Raw genomic sequence first — 11,908 nt, 5'->3', positions numbered from 1 at the left:
GTTTAGGCAGAAATAGACCTGAAAGTTTAGGTACCAATGGACCCTGATTTAATGAAGATGTTCTCATGAAGTAATGAAGTAGAAAAAGCTACAAATTTTCCTCATAAACAGATAGGACTGCCTTATCTCTAAACTCAAAATGGATTAGTATTATTCATCATCACTGATTAAATGCCATTTAGTTGGGATAATAATACCTACTATAACAAATACACCCAAAATATATAATGACTCGGGACATAAATCTCTGTCTCATTCTTGTAATAGTCCTAAATGTTCCATCTCAACAGCCATCTCTCCTCCATGGAGTAATTCAGAGATGCAAACTTCTCCCACTTTGGACTTTGCTCTTCTCCAGAGCATTGTTGTCATTGGCATCTGTGACACCGTATGGAAAAACCCAAATGAACTTTCTGGGCAATCCAATAAAAGGGAAAAGAAAGCTAGGTTGGGACATAGCCCATTTCTTTAAAACTTTGTCAAGAAATAGTACCTGTCACTTCTGCCCATATCCTATTGGCTACAACAGAGATCAGTGGCTCTACTTAATTGCAGGTGAGGCAGGGAAATGTAGATAGTTCTGAGTCCTGGAAGAAGAGGAAGGAAATTGAGGGGAACCACTTGCAGCCTCTCCCATAAATGTCTAGTATATGGCAGGCTCAGTGCTATTCACCAAGGACACTAAGATAAATCAGACACTCTGCCTGGCCTAGAAGAGGTCCTCATCTAGTGGGTGAGACTACACCATATGGACAGATAATTGTAATGTTGTATAGAATGTACTATAACAAAGCAATAAAGGTGAGCCAGTGAGAACTGTGAATGTGAAGGGGGAGCCACTCTGCCTAACTCTGCCTGTAATGAAGGGAGATCATGAAATGCCTTGATTACATCAGTTCCACAAACGTTTGTTGAGCAGCTACTAAGAGACAGCCACTTCTTCTGTGCAGGTTGCTGGAAATACAGGTATGATTCTAACCCTCAGGGGAGATGGATATATAAGCAGGCAAATTCAAAAGGATAATTTCTCAGATAACTGGGAAACGGGAGAACTATAATGTACATGGTTATTGGATTAAATGCTCTGGATTTGAATCAGCATACTCGGTCTTGGATTCCATCTTTAACTCTGTTAAAGTTACTGTGTGACTCTGGACAAGTTTTCCAACCTCTCTGAGCCTTTGTTCTAATTTTAAAACAAAAATAAAATCTACTGATATGACAGTATATGATCTTAGGACCCAAAAAGTGTAGCTCTTCTACATACCAACTTTGCGATTTTGGGGAAACTCATCAAACCATGCTGGCTTTATTATCCTCGTCTTTGAAATGGGATTGTTAATAGTACCAAATACGGTTGGTGGGCACCTGTGAATCCAGAGAACAAATGTTCTCTGAACCATGCCTGGTACATAAAAATTGCTCAATGAGTGTTAGGTCTTATCACTACCTACCTTACAGTTTGCTATGGACATTAAATGAAATAATATCAGTGCCTGGCAAACATTCGATCGATAGTAACAGTTATTATTATTATAAGTGATAAGCTGAAGACAGGATGACCACAGTGTCCTACAAAGAAGCTTCTGAGAAACCATATAGAATAGAATGACTGAAGCAAAGATCCCTGACCCACAAGTTTATTCTTCACCATCCTAAGGCAGATGAAGCAATGAAGCAATGATGCTCGGAAGGACAGTGCTTCCAGTTTCAGGTCGAAGGCTGTTAATTTCCTTATTTGTTTCCTCTGCCTCTTCCATTGGTGAGGGCTTTGAGAGTATGCTGTAAACTAAGTGGAGGCAGGCAGGCATAAATGATTTTCTCCAAGGATATAGGAGGAAGGTCTCCCTAAACACAGTATTCATTGGTTAGAGTTTCCAGAACCTTCCAAAATTTGGTCTCCTTTTATAGCATCCCACAAGTCCGAAATAATGAAATAAAGGCATGGTAATAGGCAAACACAATTACAGCACCCAGATAGCTCCTTGGCAGGTAGAGGGTGTTTGAGAACATTGACTGGGGTCTCATTTTCTATAATCAAGCCCAGCCCTGCTGTGATCACTATAGTATTATGACCTATGGGGCAAAGACGGTACCATATGTGATTATTTCATTTTTGGGTAGCTGGGGGTAATAATGAACCAGTTGCAGTCAAGTGAATTAATCTCCCCAGCTATTCAAAACGAAACTTCACATACAGCAATTTGTTCTTCATTGCTTTTCCTCGCACTGTAGCCTTTTCAAATGACTCTTCTTACAAAAAATTGAAAGAAAGAAAGAAAAAGAAAACTCAATGAAACAAAGATTTTAACCTTTGCTAAATGTTGACTTCTTTTCTGATTGTTGATAATAATGTCAAATACATCCCATAGATATGCAGCTTAGTGTTCACGTTGTGATACTATTATCCTCATATTGGTTGATTATGAATCTTAAAAGATGGAATAAATATGCAAAGAGTTGGTATAGCATAGATTCCAGAGCCACTTTCATACTGTTTAAATTATCAATCGGTATTTATACAAACTCCAAGGAGCACCCTAATCAATCTCACTCTGGAGAATTACTCAAACAATTATTATGCATTTAAAGAAATAGAAGTTAATGATTAAAAACACATTATTGAAAATGAAAGACTCTGGCATAGGTAGGTATAGAAATATAACACAGCTGTTAATCCTCCATAAATTTGTTTTTAATAACACTGATGTTTTGGTTGCATATAATAACTATTTCATTAAATCTAAATTAAATGCATGGTTAGGCATATTTAAAACATGTAAATGTAATGTGTTGGGAGCATATTCCATTTTACGTTTCTACACTGTTCTAATAATTTTCCGAATTCAGATTGACTAGGTGTAGGGAAATACCTGGTCATTTATATGACACCTTCTTTCTGATATCATTAAGGGCTCCAGAAATTTAATACCCCTGAGTTCTAAACACATCACTAGTCAGTGTGCAGGAAAGACAATGTGTTTATCTGCTGGAAAGAAATGCTTATGGACCCAAATGAAAGGAGGGAAAGTGCTTTTAAATAATAGTAAAATATGCATTTTGCTTTTTAAAAAAATAAAACAAAGAATTGAATACTAAAACAAGCTATCTTGGAATAACAATCAAGAGTGTGTTGTGCATGATTTTTCATTTATGGAGAGCAGGAGGCATTAATATACTTGCCTATGGCTTGTGCATTACTATTCCCAGCTATGCAGAAATGGAACATGATTTACAGCAACACATTCTTTGTTGCTGTTCCAACATACCTATTGTCTTCCCTGCATTCTGACTGGCTGGCTGGCTGGGAGAGGGGATGGTGCTGGACCGCACTCAATCATTATGGGTGTCTACAAATAGAGTAGGTGTATGTGAACTGGGATTTTTCAGCTTTGTATAACAAGCAAGCCAATCAGAGCACAGAAAGAACAATAGCTGAAGGTTTTACTGCTCTTTAAGTTTCCCCACTGATTCCCATTGCGACTGATTATATCACAGAAGTTATATAAAAATCACATTAAATGCCAACTAAATCAAGACTTTTCATGTCTTTTTTTCAAAGCAATGAAATTCAGGACAAACACTATACTATGCATGAAGATCACCACCTAGAGATCTAAACTCTTCATTCCAGACGTCATATTTGAAAATGGAACTAGAGAAAAGTGTAGTTTATTCATTTTGTTATTTTCTGTGGTGCTTGCACTGCTGTTTTGAAAGCCCACCATAGGAGAGCTCAATTAAGAAGCTTCATAATTTTCACTGGTTAACTTTGATTAAATAGGCTGTCTTGGAAGAGCATTGAGTAAATTTAGGCTGTAAATTACCTGTAGTGAGTTCTCAACTCTGAAATTCTGGAGTATTAGTTGCTTGGCCAGGCCATTTCTTTCAGAAGGGTTATACTTTACCAGCTGATTTGGAACGGATGTACTTCATTTTATCAGAGCAAGAACAAGAGACAGAAACTTCTTTCTACTGGTTGGAACAACAGGTATGTGAAAAGAAAAGATTTTCCTCTCTACTGCCAGCTGTATCAATAAAAGTGTAGATCAGAGGTTCTCTTTAACCAAGGTTTTTTTTTTTTTAAACTTATTTATTGTTAGATAGCTTTCCAGGTCACGGTATTCACCAAACATTAAAAAAAGGATGACTAAACAAACAGGTTCTCCATGATGTGCTACTTCTTAGATAAGAAAACAGTCTCTGCAAATAAGCAAGCTCTTTCCCACTGAGCAAATGGGAAAACCAAACCTGTTTCAACCACGGCTGGTAAACCAAGGAGCTGAACCCATCTGAGGTGATAGCTGGCAGTTTATAGCTACTCACATCACTCCCTCTTTAGTATTTTTAAGGGCAAGTCTGAAAATTCGATAAAATTTGCAAATTCTGTATAATGATGATCAGTTTTAGTTTCCTGCTGTATGGCATCAGGCAAGTTCCACAGTCTTCTGAACCTCAGTTTTCCTCATCTCTGAAAAGGGTTTAGTAACCACACGCCTTACTGACTTTTTCTGTAGATTCAATGAGATAGTGCATTTAAGGCACTTATGCAGGGCCTGACATGTAATACTCAATAAATGTTAGGGCTTAATGTTATTAACATTTTTCTTGGGTGTATCTACATTGTTTAACACATGTCTATTTAATAAGAACAGCTTATAAGTTCTACCTTTGACTTTTAAAACTTTATCAGCAATTAATTAATTCCATCTGAACATCAGTCTTGTCAGTTGGGCATAGCATTATTTTATCCTCCTTGGTTGCTGAGAAGGGTGAGATAAAGAGGAATTGAGTAGCTTGCAAGTCCTAAAATCTATATTTTTGACTCATTTACTTCTATCATATGAGCGGGGCTGAGTGAAGAAGGTCCAAAGCCTCCAGAATACAAAAGGTTTTCTCTGCAGTGCAGAACTGTTTGCAGATTCCAGTTAAGGGGTTATAAAGTTTGTGTTGAAAGGGGTAAGTCTGTTGGTCAGGGGAAGTGGCAGCATTTACAGACAGATAGCCAACAGTGCCTTCTTCAAAAAAAAAAAAAAAAAAAATAGTGTCAGCAGCATTCACACTTCTGAATATATTAGGTTTGTAAATCCAGGGTGCAAATTGTTTGTAGAATCTCAATTAAAGCCCTTATAATATTGTCATTCGTAATCAGCTCACTATGAAAACAGGGCTTCCAGAGGGCACCAAAATCATTTGAACTTGCGATCTGTAATAGATTTGAATATTCAGATAAGGTCAGCGGTCAGAGCAGAGGCGACAGTTTTGGTCAATAAACAGGTTTAGTGAGACAAAATCTTTTTGTCTACATGGGAATGGCTTGGAGAAATTGGTTCTCAAGGGGGAATTAAAAGATTAAATTCAGCTGTGTTGCCAATTTATTTGCAGGCCTAACAAGTGTGTGATGGAAATCTTTGACGTGGGGAAGTACCCACCCTGTGAGAAGCCCCTGTTGGGTGGGCTTCCAGGCAGCAGCCTTGACTGCAGCTGAGACTGAGCTTGATAGAGGCCTACTGGGTGGAAAGAGACAAAAAGCATCCCAGGGCCAGGCTCAGGCTGTCCTGGATTAAGCCAGCCCACAGGAGGACACAATAGCTGGGTGGCTTTCTTTTGCTTTGTTTTACTTTTTTCCACTCCTGCTATCCTCTCCTTGACCCTTAAAATTGCTTCCTCTGAATTGTGTTTTGGCATGAAGCCTTGGCTGACAAGTCATTACCAACTCCTTTCTGTGAAGACCCACAGAAATAATTTCTCTTTGGTCTCAATACTAGAAAGTCTTATGTTTCTCCGAAAATGCTTGGTTTACCTGAAGGACACTGTGAACCATTCAGTTCTAGGTGTTTTACACCATATATACAAGAGCCTGAGGGGTCTTCTGGGTTGCTTAAGGAGCTGGGAGGTTGCTTTGAGGTTGGGAGTAAGAGCAAAAGGCTCTGAGACCCAGATTCCTGCTTTTACCTTGAGCAGCTCTGCATTTATTTGTTTTCTGCATCTGCATTAGATTTTATTTGAAGAAGGGACTCAGTGGCCAACAAAATGTTGGGAAAACACTGACCTTATGCTAACACTTCTTGAGGTACTTGGAATAAACTCGAACCCGGAGCCTGAGGGATCTGCTCTTATCTCTTTGTCTCATCAGGTATGGTCACTCCTTAGGCATTATTTACACTGATCTTCTTTCAGTCCCTGAAGTAAACCAAGGTCTTTCCAACTTCATGACTGCTAACTGGAATCCCCTTTCTCAACCCTTTGCCTGACTGCCTCTTTGCTATGGAGTCAGCTGGGTTTATGTTCAGCGACATAAAATAGTGAAAACTAAAGAGCAGCGGGCTGAACAAGAAAAGAAACACTTATATATCTCTTATGTAGAAAACCAGGATGTTCTACATATACACTGGTTCAAAATTGGGAAAGGAGTACGTCAAGGCTGTATATTGTCATCCTGCTTATTTAACTTATATGCAGAGTACATCATGAGAAACGCTGGGCTGGAGGAAGCACAAGATGGAATCAAGATTGGAGAGAGAAATATCAGTAACCTCAATAGATATGCAGATGACACCATCCTTACGGAAGAAAACAAGAACTAAAGAACCTCTCGATGAAAGTGAAAGAGGAGAGTGAAAAAGTTGGCTTAAAACTCAACATTCAAAAAACGAAGATCATGGCATCTGGTCCAATCACTTCATGGCAAATAGATGGGGAAACAGTGGAAACAGTGTTAGACTTTATTTGGGGGGGCTCCAAAATCACTGCAGATGGTGATTGCAGCCGTGAAATTAAAAGACACTTATTCCTTGGAAGGAAAGTTATGACCAACCTAGATAGTATATTCAAAAGCAGAGATATTACTTTACCAACAAAGGTCCATCTAGTCAAGGCTATGGTTTTTCCAGTGGTCATATATGGATGCGAGAGTTGGACTGTGAAGAAAGCTGAGCACCAAAGAATTGATGCTTTTGAACTGTGGTGTTGGAGAAGACTCTTGAGAGTCCCTTGGACTGCAAGGAGATCCAAGCAGTCCATCCTAAAGAAAATCAGTCCTGGGTGTTCATTGGAGGGACTGATGCTGAAACTGAAACTCCAATACTTTGGCCACCTCATGCGAAAAGCTGACTCATTGGAAAAGACTCTGATGCTGGGAGGGACTGGGGGCAGGAGGAGAAGGGGACAACAGAGGATGAGATGGCTGGATAGCATCACTGACTTGATGGACATGAGTTTGAGTGAACTCTGGGAGTTGGTGATGAACAGGGAGGCCCGGCATGCTTCGATTCATGGGGTTGCAAAGAGTTGGACATGACTGAGCGACTGAACTGAACTGAACCAGGATATGGAGTCTAGTATTCATCTTCAGAGTGTCATCCAGACTTCCATGTTTCTTCTCTGCCATCATCAGGACATGCCTTTCATTTTCAAGATCACCACACTGTCCAAAATGGCCACAGGAGCCATTATCAGCTGTTGGTAGGAGAAAGGGGGGAGGCTTCCCTGGCGGCTCAGTGGTAAAGAACCTGCCAGCAATGCGGCAGATGCAGGAGACATAGGTTCGGTCCCTGGGTTGGGAAGATACCCTGGAGGAGGGCCTGGCAATCCGTTTTGGTATTCTTGCCTAGAGAATCCCATAGACAGAAGAGCCTGGTGGCTACAGTCCACAGTGTTGCAAAGAGTCAGACGTGACTAAAGTGAGCGAGCATGCACACAGGAGGAAGTGGGGGCCCCAGATGGTGCTTCACCCAGCTAAGGCTGATGTCTTGAATACATTTCCCGAAGCCCACCCAGTATTTCAATTTACATTTTACTAGGTGACAACTTAGTCATATGGTCATCTCCAGCTGCAAGGGATGCTGGAAAATGTAGTGTTTTACTGGGGCAGCAATATGCCTAGCTAAAATTTGAAGTTTGATTATTAAGAAAGAATACAAACCAGAGGGCAAATTAGGAAGAACTCAGGTTAAATTTCAATTCCCCCATTCTAAATTTTGATCTTCCCTAATATTTGCTCTCTTAGAACACAATTGTTCCTTTATAAAATTTTCACAATTTATAACTATATATCTGTGAAAATTTGTCTATGTAACAGAATGGCAAGTTCTCCAAGGGAACATTTTGAGTCTTTTTTTTATCCTATACTCCATAAGCAGTGTCCAACAAAATGCCTTTCATCTAATATGTTAAATAGATCTTATCATTTAAGAGAATGAATAAATTGTATTTACCCGATTGTATTGGTTGCTAGAAAATTCAGAGCTGAATATGTGGTTTAGCTTCATTTAATGTTCAGGGGTTCCTGAAGGGCATTTAGGGCACTAAGTTCACTCTAGGCTCTCAATTTTTTACTCCTACTTTCTCCTTAATTTCCTAATTTATTCAGTAAATTTGCTTACATTGTACAGATTATATAGTTTTGAGGCTTATCTTACCTATTTGGAAATTAAGGGGTATAGCTAAATGAACACAGTAAAGGACAGATAAAATTTAAGTATTCAGCAGGAATGCTGTAAACAAAATTTTTTAAGTGTGGGAAAAAAACCCAACAACGATAAAGATAATAGACATTTCTCTCAGCATATTGTTTGATGTTCCCAGTTCTGGGATGCATTAATGTTAGTAAAGAATAATTAACTAACCATAAAACAGGATGTTGTTTGAAAGTCACTACTAAGCAGCAGGAGTTCGGTTAAGATCACACTTAGGAAGCTAAGGATGATTAACCTTTGCCTAGGTTATAAAATGGCCCATTTGAGAACTGTTGCCACTGGATATATTACCTGGATATCAATTGGATTATTGAGTGAGAGGTTTTACATGATGTTTAGTATGATGATATATCTCTGGTTACAAACTGTTTATGACAAGTGGAAAAGCCAATAAAAAATAAATGAAGATTTAAATGGATTTTTCTTCTTTATGTGAGTTGAGGTTAATTTATGCATATATACCTCAATACCTGTATATTTAAAAGAGATACTAGTTTATTATTTGTAATGAAGAGAGACGGCTATTGAATATGTAAGTGAAATTGTAATCCTGACATTGGAGCTCCTGTTTAAAGGGGATTTTCAGTTCACTGAGATTTTTCATTGGAATTTTTATTTGGTGCAAACTTTGCCAACTGAACCTTAGTTTAATTTGGCAATGTTACAGATCAAGAGAAGTCACTCTCATGAACTTGCAATAAATTAAATTGCAAACATACTGTATTTCCTTACAATTATAACTTTGATATGTGATCAAGTGCACATCCGGGGGCAATCATTTTTTAAAAAATTGTTAGTTTTTTTTTTCTTACTTAAAGGTAAGTTGTGCTTACTGTCTTTAAACTATTTTGCTGATATTAGCCTAAAAGTATTTGTGGACAGGGACTTCATCTCTTAAACTTCTTTTTGCATTTTCCCTAGTGTTTAGCACATATTATGTACGTGGTAGGGGCTTGATAAATTCTTAGGGTTTAAAATGACTCCCTTTCTCTCCCTCCTTCCTTCAAAAAGTGTTAATTGCATCACTACTACAATTTGGGCTCCTTGCAGAGAATTAACATACAAAGATGAGTAAGATGAGTGTGTCCTGTCTTAGGTTAAATAAGGGTTAGGGTACTGATATGTCATGATACAGATGATCCAAACTGAAGCTTTCTCCACCCAGTAGTTTGTCGTGGCATCACCTTGTGATGATTAAATAAGGGAATCAATGAGAAGATATTTTGCTACCATGGATGCTACCTCAGGAGTTAGCGGGGTGAAGCAATATAGGGAAAATGGTCTGTAAACTATAAAATGCTGTGCAAATATATCATTATCATAAATTATGTACATGTCATTCTCCATCACCACCAAATTATGAGCAAGGACTTTAATTCATTTCTACATCTTCAGCAATATATAATAAGCACTCAATAAATGTGTGCATCAGTAGAATATTGAAGATGTATTTTTTAGTATTATAATCATCATTACTAGTACTTGATTGATCAGTCACCAAGTTGTGTCTGACTCTTCGTGGTCCCATGGCCTGCAGCATGCCAGGCCTCCCTGTCCCTCACCATCTCCCGGAGTTTGTCCAAGTTCATGTCCATTCCATCAGTGATGCCAGGCAACCATCTCATCCTCTGTCACCCTCTTCTTCTTCCTTTAATCTTTCCCAGCATTAGAGTCTTTTCCAATGAGTCAGCTGTTTGCATCAGATGGCCAAAGTATTGGAGCTTTAGCTTCAGCATCAGTCCTTCCAATGAGTATTTAGGGTTGATTTCCTTTAAGATTCAGTGGTCTTGTTGTTTTGTCTTGTTAGGATATTGATATATGACATCCAGGGTTATCCTCCACTTAAGAGTGCTCTGACTAAGATGGGGAGCCTGGCAGAGCCCCCTACATGTGTTGAACCTGAGTTCCTTTGCCCTTCACTGGAACCCTAGGTCACAGGTAGACAATAAAGCACAACAAAGCCAAACAGACAAATACAATTACAATAAGAACCACTAGTAGTTGAATAGACTTGGTCAGAGCCAAAAAAACTATTAGCTTACCTGATTCCACGATTCCATCTTATTCAAACTTCTGAGTTCTTAGAATTTTCCGTGTAATGTCAAGTTTAGTTGTATTTACATGGAAAACAGAGCTACAGGAGGAAAAACCTTCCTTTGTTTTAAATTCCTCAAAGGCTTAAAGTTCTTTGTGAAGCTCCTATTTTATGACACTTGATTATTTTTCACTCATATGAACTACAGATAGGTACAGTAATAAATGCTTTATACTCATAATCTTTTACTCCTGTGCAAAAGCCTGTAAGGTAGGTATTATTATCACCACTATTTTACAGATGAAGAACTGAAGGTTAGAAAGGCTTACCCAGGGTTATAATGCACTTATGCCATATAGCTACTATTGAAATCTCTGGCTTTCATACCTTTATCCTTTAATTATTATTATCATTATTTTTTATTTATTTTAAATGGAGGCTAATTACTTTACAGTATTGTGGTGGTTTTTGCCATACATAGTTATTATTTTAAGACATTTTTTTCAATCTTGTTTTCTTGCTTTATTATTTCAAAAGGATTTTTTAAAAATCCATCTCAAATTTTATGTTGAAAATTACCAAACATACAAGGAGCATCCATATCTCATCCAAATAGATGAAAAAGCTGTTGATATTTTATCGGATTTGCTCTTTCTCTTTACACACACAAACACTTTTTTTCCTGAAGCATTTAAATGTAAGTTATGGAGACGATGATGACATTTCATCCCTGAATGTTTTAGCATGCATTTCCCAGGAGGAAGGACATTCTTTCAAATAACTCATAATATAATAACAATACCATCATCCTAGTTAAAAATATTTTTTTAATTGACAGTATTTCCATAATATCATCTAATTGTTAGTTTGTATGAAAATCGTCCCAGTTGACCCTAACATGCCTTTTATGTATTTGTAAACATTTCACTATGTTCTCCCTTAGATTTGAATCTCTAGGGGCTCCCAAGGAAACAAGGTCAAAGTCAGACCATGGCCAGCTGGAGTGACTACAGATTCTCATCTCTGGGTTCATGAATTTTAGTCCAGAGGCTTTCTCTTTTCCTTTTCCTCCTCCTGCTCCCTTTTCATTTCTTTTTGGCTTCATTATACTTAATCTTTGATAGCATCTAAAATATCAAATAATACTTGTTCATGAAATACTACTTGAGATACTTTTTATGCCTGCATTTAAAAAATACTATTTTCATTATAAAAGTCATACATTCTAATTGAAGAAAATTTAGAAAACTCGTAAAGTAGGAAGAACTATTTAAAAACTCTATTACATTCTCTACACTTATACCTAATCACTCATACATTTCCTTTTAGAGTTTTTTCTCTGCACAGAATGCTTCAAAAACAATAATAAAATGCGTATATAATTTTGTACTCTTTT

This window comes from Oryx dammah, unplaced genomic scaffold (assembly GCF_014754425.2).
Source record: "Oryx dammah isolate SB20612 unplaced genomic scaffold, SCBI_Odam_1.1 HiC_scaffold_28, whole genome shotgun sequence".
Lineage (NCBI taxonomy): Eukaryota > Metazoa > Chordata > Mammalia > Artiodactyla > Bovidae > Oryx > Oryx dammah.
The sequence above is the reverse complement of the archived record's forward strand: the minus strand, read 5'-3'. Positions refer to the sequence as shown.